Consider the following 12689-nt stretch of genomic DNA (forward strand, 5'->3'; position numbering starts at 1 on the left):
CCACTGCACTCCAGTCTGAGCAACAGAATGAGACTCCATCTCCAAAAAAGAAAGAAGGAGAAGAAGAAGAAAAAGATGAAGAAGAAGGGGAGAAGATAAAGACATAGAGATACAGGGGAGAATGCCACATGAAGCTGGAGACAGAGATTGGAGTCACACATCATGGCAACCATCAGAAGATAGGAAAAAAGCATGGAGTAGGTTCTCCCTCAGAGTTCCAGTAGTTGCCAAACCTACTAACATGATTTTGCACTTCTAGTATCCAGAACAGTGAGAGAATATATTTCTGCTGTTTTAAGGTACCCAGTTTGTGGTAATTTGTTATAGCAATCTTAGGAAACTAATACTCTGACAGAAAAAAATCTTGGATAATATACATGAGAAAAATCCTTTGATAAACACAAACTTGGTTTCAAAATGTTTCCATGCAAAAATAGATTAACTTGCTGGGCACAATGACTCATGCCTGTAATTAATCCCAGCACTTTGGGAGACCAAGGCAGGCAAATCACAAGGTCAGGAGATGGAGACCATCCTGACTAACACGGTGAAAACCCATCTCTACTAAAAATACAGAAAGTTAGCCGGGGGTGGTGGCACTTGCCTGTAGTCCCAGCTACTCAGGAGGCTAAGGCAGGAGAATCACTTGAACTTGGGAGGCAGAGTTTGCAATGAGCTGAGATGGAGCCACTGCACTCAAGCCTGGATGAGAGACGGAGATTCCATCTCAAAAAAAAAAAAAAGATTAACTTTTCTGTAATTAGGCTGTGTTTTATAGTCATTCTTGCCTGCTTCTTAGTCTTTGTTGTAGGATGCATAATAAAATACATGAACAAGTTGTAAATGGTTAACTTTGGAGAATGGTTTTGGGAAGTTTATACAATACACAGAAATGAAAGCTGATGTTACTATGAATGTGCATTACTTTTCTAATAAAATATTTCTAAATCTTAAAAAAAAAGAAGACAAATGCATTTGTCAAATATTTCCTCTCAAATAGATTGTTATGTAATAAAATATCTCTCTTCAGTAGTGCTGAGGCTCCATTTAGTTGCTATTCTTCATGGTATTCTCCTTCTTCATCTTCTTCTTTTTTTTTTTTTTTTTTTTGAGACAGAATCTCCCTCTACCACCCAGGCTGGAGTGCAGTGGCACAATCTTGGCTCACTGCAACCTCTGCCTCCCAGGGTCAAGGGATTCTCCTCAGCCTCCCAAGTAGCTAGGATTACAAGTGCCTGCCACCACACTCAACTAATTTTTGCATTTTTGGTAGAGATAATGTTTCACCATATTGGTGAGGCTGGTCTTGAACTCCAGACCTCATGTGATCCACCTGCCTCAGCCTCTCAAAGTACTGGGATTATAGGCCTGAGCCACGGTGCCCAGGCTTTTCATGGTATTCTAATTTGGGGATCTAATTTGTAATCCAAAATGTGTGTGAATTAGCATGGCATTCACACAGTTTGGGGAACATTTGCAATATTAAACTTTTAACTTTACTCTTAAGCTTGTATATATATGTACATCTATCTATGTCCAAATCATATATATTTTAAGTGTGATACTCTTTATTTGGGCAGTAGGTAAACACTAACTATAAAACTAACTATAAAACTTGGGGATAGTTTTATTTTAAAAATATTTAATTAGTTAAGTAAATTTTTAAGTGTTTGTTTTATTTAAATAATTGATACAGTTTTTCTTTTTACTAGTTGTAAGTTGTAGTCTACATTTTAATTGTAACAGATGATATTGTATATTTTAGAAAAAAATTTATAAAATTATTTTAATATTTTACATTCCAGTTAGTTTATACTTCTGATGGTAATATGTTCAAATTGCATACACACTGAAAATAGTTACATTTTATTTAATTTATACTATGATGAAGGTTTATTCAAATAGTGTCTATTTTAAAAATTAATTACAGTTGAACATAGATCAGAAAAAAGTCTTGAGTATAGTTATACAATTAGTGGTTGTGACTAAATGAAGGCAAAATAAATTGATAAAATTAATATTTAATGATATATTATGCATATTTTGGTTTACAATCCCAAATTTTGACAACTCATCAGTGGAACACTCATATCTGCACAATAATTAAATTTATTTCCCTGACATTCTGCTTATTTTCAATCATTAAAACCATTACTGGACATATTTTTAAACTATCATTATTATAAAACTATTGCAACACAAAAGGATAAAATGTGTGTGTATAATAATTTATTAGCTTGATTTATAATTATTAAATATTAAATTACTAAGAGGCACTACTTCATTAAGGAGCAATCTATCTCATGCAAAATGAAAGAATAACTTGATAAATTTTAATTAGTATTTTATTTCTCTTAAGTGGCCTCCATTTATTCTCTTTTCCTGGGCTGTGCAAACCTTAGCAGTAGTCAGGGACTGAATCTGCTCTAGGAAGATAGGGAGCAAGTGATTGGTAGATAGACAACTACTTTTCAGGTATCCCTATTTAATTAACTAGGGCTGCCCTAACAAAGTAGCACAGACTGGTGGCTTATACTGCAGAAACTTATCATCTCACAGTTCTGGAGGCTGGAAGTCTGAGACAAGATGTCAGAAGGACTGTTCCCACTGAGGGCTGTGAGAGAAGGGTACGTTCCAGGCCTCTCTTCTGGGCTTGTAGATGGCCGCCTTTTCTCTGTCTTCATATCTTGTTCCCTAAGCATGTATCTGTGTCTTAATTTCCTCTTCTTATTGGATTAAGGTCAATCATATCCTTTAGGATGCACCCTAATTACCTCATTTTAACTTAATTACATTTTAAAGACCCTGCATCTAAATACATTCTGAGGTAATGGGGATTTTAAAAAATCATATGCATTTTTAAAATTCAGCCCATAATATCCATATAAAGACATGAAGATGTTTGCACTTTGGTTTCTTTCTATTGGATTGAACTTTATTGTCCATAAATGCAAGACAATTAACTTACGTTACCTGGATTTTAGCCATGAAGGACAAAAGGCTTTCTAAGTATGACCATTTTTCTGGATTCAATTTTGACTCATTACCTTAAAATCATCAACAAAATTTTATATGATAGTAGGTCAGCTAATAGATATAATGTGGCATTCTCCCAAAAATCTAGTTTTGCTGTGTTTGACAGAGGAAATAGTCTTCTTCAACTTTATTAAGGTTTAGCAATGCTTCATTGTTTTTGTCTTATGCAATTATTCTTCAAGGTAATAAACATGAGTCATTCTTTTATGATTGTTAATCTATTTTTATGTATCTGCATAATATGTAGTTGATGGACTTTAATAAAATCTGAAGTGAGGTCCCCTTGAGGCCATTTCCAGCCTGGCTTTGCTGCAAACTGTGGTGAGTGGAAATTCAGTTAGCTCAGCATACAGTGTGTTCCCCTTTCAAATAGATGGGCTAATGGGAAGCATGTCTGTGCTGGCCTGGTATTATGGTCTAGCCTCAAATAATGGTTGTTAAAACAAACTACACACCATCCAACACCTAACTGCCAATAATTCTACAGTGTAATGTAACTTACCTTAATATGCTTTTAGTTTGGGTAAATAGGAAACAAGGTAGCAAGAATAAGCATGTCTGCAAGTACGCCATCTAACTCTACTTCTGGAAAAATTCCAGGAGATTATAGAAGGACTAAATGAAATCAGATAATTCTGTCAGTTTTCTGTAATGAAGAAATATTTTATCTGAAATACTCAGTAAATAATTGAACTATTCATGAGTTCTACCTAGGATGTAAATAAAAGACATTAAACTGACTGGTAGCATGGGAACTTTGTCTACACAATGGAATTCCAGATATTTCTTTTTTCTGTAAGGGCATTTCCAAGAGTCTTTCTCTTCCATACCTCTGCCAAATGTATAATTGCTCTTAAAATCATTGTTTCTTCCCTATCACCTCATTTTATTATTGCGTCTGTCAATCCTTCCTACTTATTGCAAATCTCTATAGGCCAGAAATGTTTTTTTAAATTTACAATCATATTGTGTTTAACAGTTTAAAGATAGAATAAGAATAGAATAAAATGAATTTTAAATTTTACAATCAAAGAATGAAAAAGATCTTCAAAAGTCACTGCCGAATTTCACATTTTCAGGAAACTAGATGTCTACATTAGTGACAAACCCCACACAAAACCACAAACATACCACAAAAGAGCTATGAACCTTAAAATAACTTTTTAAATGCATAAGCCAGTTCCTAATGCCATGCTTTTTATCAATGATGACATTCACTGCCAGCCACACTGTGACAAGATGTATTTCTCTTACAGCTGGAAAGTGGAGAGCTACTGGCTGGATGTCAGTTCTCTGTCATGTGGTGCCCACCTCACACAGAAACCCCAGAGCCCACACAGCCCTTCGCATCAGTGTCCAGATGTAAGTAATATAATGTGGATAAGCACTTGTCTTTGGAAATTAATACAGTTATGTGTTCTTCCCATGTGACTTACCTTCTTCAGAATTATTGAATATTATCGCAGGCTCATACTGATCTACATATATTCAGATCACGTTAAATTCTGTTTTTGTGTGTCAGTTTTCTATATGCTTATGATTCCAGGAAATACTTTCATGCCTCCTTAACACAAACACTACTCTTCATCTTATCTCCAAATTCCCAGAAGTGGTCTGGCACATAATAAGTGGTCTCATTTATTTACTTAGTTAATTATTTAAATTTGGCCATTCTTTGAAAAAAAATGATGCTCTTGATGACATCTCATCAACATTAGTTTATTTCCTTACCAGGAGGGCTTTATATTCCAGTTTCCCAGTTTTCTAACTGACTGTTTTTTATTTATTTACATCCCATTGGAATGCCACTTGCTTTAATATGAGCTATGTTTTTCTCATACTCCTGAACAAAAACATATTAATTTAGCATCTCTTATTTATGTGTAATATTTTTTGCCCATTAGTTCTTATTCTAGAGTTCGACCTTCGCTCCATAACTCTGCTATCTGGTCTTGCCAGAATAGAACTTCAGTTGCAATTGTGTGTGCATGCCTGTGTTTGTGTGTATGTGCGTGTATGCTGTGTGTAGTAAGGGTGGCTGTGCTAAATGGAAATGGCAAATTGATTATGTTAACTCTTCTCAAGAAACTCATGAGTTACACATGACTGTTCTATAGCAGACACAGGCATAGGACACTCTTAGGAACAGAAAAGAGGGTGCTGACAAATTGCAATCCCCTGTAGTAAATTGCACTTGAGGCTGGGTGCAGCCGCTCACACCTGAAATGCCAACACTTTGGGAGCCTGAGGCAGGAGGATCATGAGGTCAGGAGACTGAGACCATCCTGGCTAACATAGTGAAACCTTGTCTCTACTAAAAATACAAAAAATTAGCCGGTATGCTAGCATGCACCTGTAGTCCCAGCTACTTGGGAAGCTGAGGCAGAAGAATCACTTGAACCCGGAAGGCAGAGGTTGCAGTGAGCCGAGATCATGCCACTGCACTCCAACCTGAGCAACAGAATGAGGCTCTTCCTCAAAAAAAAAAAAAAAACAAAACTACTTTTGAAAAGCAATAGCTAAAAAATACATATTTTTTAAATATAGGTATAAAACAAAAAGGTGTCATAAGACAAAATGAATTTACAAAACTATAAATCAAATAGATCTGTGTAACCTATTTTTTTGTGGTTAATATAACTGGATGCCAGAAAAGTATGACAGGAATTATGGCGGGGATGAGGGAGATTGGAAATTTCTGACAACCAAGAGGACCTAGGTTTGTTTGATGCCAAGACATGCTTTCTCACTCTATTTCTTCTTAATCATTGTATTCTTAAATCTTTTAAAATATACTGCCACCCATTATAAATGCTATTTATCATCTACAAAGGATAAAATACCTTTAAAATTCTGTGCTACTTTCTAAGTTTGGGAGCAGGTTAAAACTTCAGTTAATTCATGTCTTAAAGGAATGTATTATATGTCCTAGGACTGCTTTAAAGATTAATTGGGATAAGCACCTGGTAAATAATACAAGTTCAATAAATGTTGATATTTCCTCGGCACAGTACTTTTGGCATTGTAAACCCTGACCTCTGCCCCAAATATTGGTGAAATGTATGCCTGCCTTACAATAAACCAGAGTAGACTTTTTAAAAGAATAAATACTTTGAAAACAAGTTTTTACATAGAAGCCATTTTGAAAGAGCTCCCAATAGTCAAATATACAACAATTTGAGCAATAAAATAAAAATGTGTCATTAGATTATAACCCAAAATATAAAATAAATATAAATAGGTCTCTCTCGATATAAATTACTCAGTAAATAAGTAAAAGGGGTAGGGACAAATCTGTCTCATGAAAAGATTCCAATTAATATATGGAGATACTCCCTCTTCCAATTTGATCTCTCCCATCTTGAGAGTAGGCTGCATTTAGGACTTAGTGACTCTCTTACAAAGCATACAGTGGAGAAAGGAGAACAACTTTACAGTGAAGAAACCTGAAAAACACTATACTAAAGAAGCAATCAAGGTTAACATCACCAGTAGTGGTAAGTCACAGTGCTTCATAAAACATGTAGCCCCCATAACTGACATGAGAAAAACATAAGACAAACCCAGATTTGGGGGCATTCTTCTAAATATCTGACCAGTACTCTTGAAAACTTTCAAGATCATGAAAACAAAGAAAGCCTCAGAAACTGTCACAGACCCAAGGTGACTGAGAAGATGTGAGGACTAAATGCAACATGAAATCCTGGGTTGGATCCCAGAACACATTAAAAAAAAAAAAGACATTAATGGAAAAACTGGTGAACTCCAAATAAAGTCAGTAGCATATTTAGTAGTAATGTATCCATTTAGTAGCAGTGCACCCAAAAAAATAAATAAATGAGGAATTATGCACAATTCTATAAGGCGTTATTATTAGGAGAAACTGGGTAAAAGGTATTAAAACTTCGCTCTTGTTGCATACAGTCCAGTGACGGAGATATTTAAGAACAGATTTGTACTTTCAGGCTGAGATAAGACCCCTGATGATTTAATGAGTAGAATGATGGAGATAATGATTTGCTTGGATGATGAAAAAGGAGGAAGGGCATGGTAGGGGATCCAGAACCAACTGACAGAGGCAGTGTGTTCATATGTGAGAGTGATCTAAGGAATAAAATGTTAACTGACTTGTGATTGGTGAAAAGTAAGTGAAAAGTGAGTGAGAGGATTCGGTGGTGCTTCTCCAGGAGGAATGACTCAGGAGGGGAAAGAGCGAAATGGTGAGGAGATAGTGTTTCTCCAACATGGTGGCTAAACATGGCAGGGAGCTGAGTTCAACCAGTTGTTTGCATGTAGAGATGCACGTTCGCAAAGCTGACACTGGCCCCTAAGAAATGAATACAAAGGTGGTTGATCCCAAACAGCACTATTTTTGCAACTTTTTTGTAAATCTAAACTTATTCCAAAGTAAAAACTCTATCTTTTTTAAACAAGAAATCTTATATGTAGCATTGTGCTTTCTTTATTAGCTAATTTCAAACACAAAGAATATCCATACAAAAAAAAAGAATATCCACACGAGAAACTGAAATTCTGCCTCTTCTTCTATTCGTCTGTAATACAGTGTTTAATGAAGCTGTGAGGCTTGATCAACTCAAAATACACCAACATAAAGCTCTTTGAAATCTCAAGATGAAAGAAAATTATGTAACTATTTAAATAAAGTCTTAGTTTGACCATTCAAAATGTTTCTCAGTACATACCTAAATAAAGAAGTGAGGCCTAAATAAAAAAATGAATCTGTAAGCTGTTTTCTCTAGCCAAATACATTCTGTCTATTATGATGAGTACACACAGTGCAGAAATAACTTGTGGAAAGTTGCAAAATCCAATCAACTTAATTATTAGACATCATATGTCATGCCGTCCCACAACGCCAAAAAGTATTCTTGTTTACTTCACCTGTGTTATTGCTTTTTGTTTTTTAATGTATTAAAATTTACACTAAATTCAGAAACAGAAAGGTACTTAACTTTCTATTTGAAAACTGGCAAGCAGCACTTTTAACATATTGTGAGATGAAAGCCATTGTATGATTGATATTCCATCAAAAATCCCACTCTGCAGAGATGATGCAATTTATTTGGAGTAGCTGAATTGCCTTCATGTGGTTCCATATTTTTCGATAAGTTTCCCATTGTCTAATACTCAGGGTCATTACTGGATAATATTAATATTAAACAGGGACTTTGCTCTATTCTCTGTGGATTTAGAGATTCTCTCAGACATCTGACACCCTTAGCCCCAGCCTTTGACCTTCCGCATCATAAAGTTTGAATTTTTGGTTTTAATTGACAAACTTATAATAGACTGTCATATTTTTGGTTAAACATAGCTGTAGCTATTAATACTTCCACATTACATTATATTTAATTTGGTCAGTGCTAACTAATGGTCTATCTGTTGAACAAAAGTTTTAGTTCAATGGTTGACTGAGCTGTGAAGCTTTTATTGTTTGCTTCATTAGAAGGTTGATCCCACTAATCCAAAATGAACTTAATTAGAAAGTATTTTTTGCTTGTTCTCAAAACATTGTATTTAAAATTCAGGTCATATAACAAGGAAAGCATGGGCTTTAAAGTCATGCAGATCTTCCTGACAATTTTATTAACTAGCTGTGTGACCTTGGCAAGCCACTTGACCACTTGGATCCTCAATTTCTTTTTCTGTAAAATGATTATAAAGAATATTAACCTTACATAGCTACCATGAGGATGAAATAGATTAAAATGTACAATAGTAGTTAGCATGATGTCTGACTCAATAAGTCTCCTTTCAACACTAAAATGATGTTAGAGACCATATTACATTCCAGGTAGTTCACGAAAACCTAGACAGCCATGCTATATAATGGAAATATGTCTATCTCAATGAAAAAAATAAAAGAAATTATATTGTTGCCACATTTCTAATTAGTGCAACATAGGAAATACAAAAAGTAATAAATGAGGAGTTAAAGTTGTGCTCCTACTTTCAACTTAAATATCTTGATTATTGGTACTTGAAAAAAAAAGTATATTTCATAATGAAAGTTAAAAGTACCCGAAACTTTTCTAGTGATCTGTTATTTGTTTATCTAATAAATATTATCATTTTCCAGGCACTATACTGGGCATTAAAAAAAAGGAAAAAAATACAATGAGCAAATGAATATGAAAGCACTTCACTCTTGTTGCTTACAGTCTAGTGAGGGAGATATTTAAGAAGAAATGTATACTTTCAGGGTGAGATAAGACCCCTGATGATTCAATGAGTAGAATGATGGAGATAATGATTTGCTTGGATGATGAAAAAGGAGGAAGGGCATGGTAGAGAATCCAGAACCAACTGACAGAGGCAGTGTGTTTATACGTGAGAGTGATCTAAGGGATAAAATGTTAACTGACTTGTGATTGGTGAAAACAAGAGTGAGAGGATTTGGTGGTGCTTCCCCGAGGGGAATGACTCAGGAGGGGGAAGAGCGAAATGGCTAGGAGATAGTGTTTCTCCAACATGGTGGCTAAATGTGGTAGGGAACTGAGTGCAACCAGCTGTTTGCATGTAGAGATGCATGTTTGGGAGGCGGACACTGACCGCTAAGATATGAATACAAAGGTAGTTGATCCCAGAACAGTATCGATGACCTGTTTTGGAAGAATGCAAATGTATATAAAGCTTGCCTGGACAATAACAGTATTAGCAATAGGGCTGGACCAGAACCATGAGCTTTAGAAAGGATAGTTTAAAGTCAACAACCAAAAAAAAGGATGTTTTCTTTACATGAAAAATGCTTTATACCTGTGTGAATAATTCTGGAATTTTCAATAAGTCCAATTGTTATAAGGAATGACTCATTCTTGCCTAATAAGTAAAAGAATGAAGTTTTAGAAACAAAATCAACTGTTCCACAGCCGGGATGGTTTATTTCACAACTGAAAGTTGAACATTAAACAAATGTAACTCAAGTCACTATGCAACGATGATTGATGTTTTTCATCAACATCCAATTATCATTCCATCAAACACTGTTGTCTGGGCCAAGTAAAACATAGAGTGTGCATCTAGAAAGGGTTATTCTCTACACCTTTTCAAAATAACTTGCAGGATATAACTACACTTACTGAATTTCTGACTTGTTAGAGCATGTCACAGGGAACCTCTCCAAGTGAATTTGGGTGTTGTGTTACCACGTGTGCTTTCCAAAGAATATTAGTTGCTTTTGCTATTTGAACTTAAAAAGAAAGCCCCTTTCGTTTCTTTAACTTGCTCCTTTAGAATAATCTGCATCTGTGTGTTCTTTGTCTTTTGTTAGCTGTGAAGGCCGCCACTTAGGTATCAGGCATGATGGCAGGCTGTGGTGTGAAGTCTTGTAAACGGTGAGGGAAACTGATGGGATTTCAGAAAAACAAAAACAAAATAAAAACATCCCTTTGACTGGGCTTCAAAGAAAGCCATCACATTCAGAAACCGTTCTTCAAGAAAACACAATCACTTCCCATTTTGTTCTTGGCTAAACCAGTGGTTCAAAAGAGGAGTGATGGATGGCTTGGAGACTGCTGTAGTAAAAAAAAAAAAGAAAAAAGCCTCACATTCTCAAGGATGCCTTTTGTCCCAGTTCACTCTGCAAGCAGTTTCCTCAAGGAGGCAGGAAGCTTCTCACCAATTCTCAACCTTCTCTCCTCTGGGGAGGCAGCAACAGCTGCTTAACCATCAGGAGTGACTTGCTGAGGAAGACAAAGAACACACATTTCCTGTCTGAAACTTCAGGGAGGGTTGAGTACTGAAATGTAATTAATTGCTCGAATTGGAACTTGGCCAGAACCCCAAGGCTAACAACGTACACTTACAAGAGGGAAAAAAAAAACTTTAATGAACTTAGGAAGAAGAGATCTAAAAAGTATATCTTAAACAGACAACACAACCGTTCCCACCATGGCTTATTTCAGCAGGAAGTGACTTAGAAGGGAGGTGGGAGGAAGAGTCTGGGTCCCCCGGAATTCTGGCTATCCAGAATCTGAATGAAATCACTGACTTTGCCTCACTTCGAAGCACTTAACTTCAACCTAGAACTATAATTAGGAAGCAGATCTGGTTTAATGTACTATTAATTTAATCTTAACCTCAGTTAAAATTCGTAACTTCCTATTAAGGACATGGGTTCCTGTTGAACTGGCCTATTGCAAAGCTTATGAAGAATCTGTAAGACTGCACAAGCAGCATGCAGAGGCCTGAACCTAGCCCCTGATAGGTTCTTCTCCCATCTCATCAGAGGCCCACTGAGCACCGTCCCGGAGAACACAGGGAAAAGAGCACTCAGCAATGCAAATTTAAATTTCATTCCATTCAGCCAGCATTGGCGGGCCAGGTGGGTGCTAAGAGATGTTCGGTATCATAAAGAGTATCACAGACAAGAGATGTTAATGAACGACTTAGGGCTTGGAGGACAAAGAGACAGCCTGAGATCTAACCCAGAACATTAGAGGGAACCAGTACTGAGAGTACTGACTGTGGAAATCGCCTCAGAAAGCACAGCCAGATGCATCAGATATAGCACACAAAGTTCAGAGATGGTCTGTGTGCATGGGCAGGATGCAATATCTGCCAAGTGGGACAGTGGTTTCCCGGTGGCTGGGTATGGCCAATGACAGAGGACCTGGAGCAGGAGATGTTTGGCAAACGAGAACGCTTATCATTCACTCTTTCAACAAATACATATATTGTGCGTCTACTGCATTATAGACATGGGGCTTAATGCTGGGAATAGGCATGGTGGACACTGCTATCTAGGAACTTAGTTCACAGGGAATATTAAGCCAGCAAAGGATCTATATTTATAGGCCAGATTCTAGTCTGCTCAGCAAGTAAACCAGAGGCCAGCCTTCAGATTGGAGTTCCCCATTCTAGATAATGACAGGTTACAAATAAGGAACTAGGAAACAGGGAAATCAGTCTGCTAGGTAACTAGTAGGCTTTCAATGTAAGTTTCTCAGAGCTATCAAATGCCCCTGCATTGGCAAAGAACAGAGAGAGGAAAGAAGAGGTCTTCATTTGGACCAATATATCTATACACTTTCATCTGGCTTCCTTGTAAATAAACCTACTCCTGGTTGAAGAATAAATTTCCTTATGGAGTGATTAAAATATCAAAGTAATACCATGGTCCGAGTTTGTCAGTTAATAAATTGCAAGTAAATAAAGTTTATTTATTTAATAAAATAAATACAATTTATGGATTTTTAAATTAATAAGTGACAAAATTCATTTACAAAATTTTATTTAGTTGCCCCTTATTAATTTTAAAATAAATACATAAATTTTATTCATTTTATTAATATTTATCAAGCATTCACGATGTACTAGGAACTGTGCAAGGTCCTTTAGATGCCAATATGAAAATAACAAAAGTCCTGCCCTCAAGGAACTTGTAGTTAATAGGAGAAGACAGACAAGTAACTAGCTATTATAGCTATGCCTTAACTGCCTTTTCTACCTCCCTCCCTATCCTACTGGAATTCCAGTAGATGTACGGTAGAATTTAGGTCTAAAGGTCAGAGTTCAGGCTAGACTAGGAAATTACAATGAAGGTGGATTGAAGCAGAAAGATCCACTTCAGAGTGAAATTGAGTTAAAATGCATCAAGTGGTTCAAAGGCTAAATTGAACACTAAGATGAAG

The sequence above is a fragment of the Callithrix jacchus genome, chromosome 9 (assembly GCF_049354715.1).
Source record: "Callithrix jacchus isolate 240 chromosome 9, calJac240_pri, whole genome shotgun sequence".
Taxonomy (NCBI): domain Eukaryota; kingdom Metazoa; phylum Chordata; class Mammalia; order Primates; family Cebidae; genus Callithrix; species Callithrix jacchus.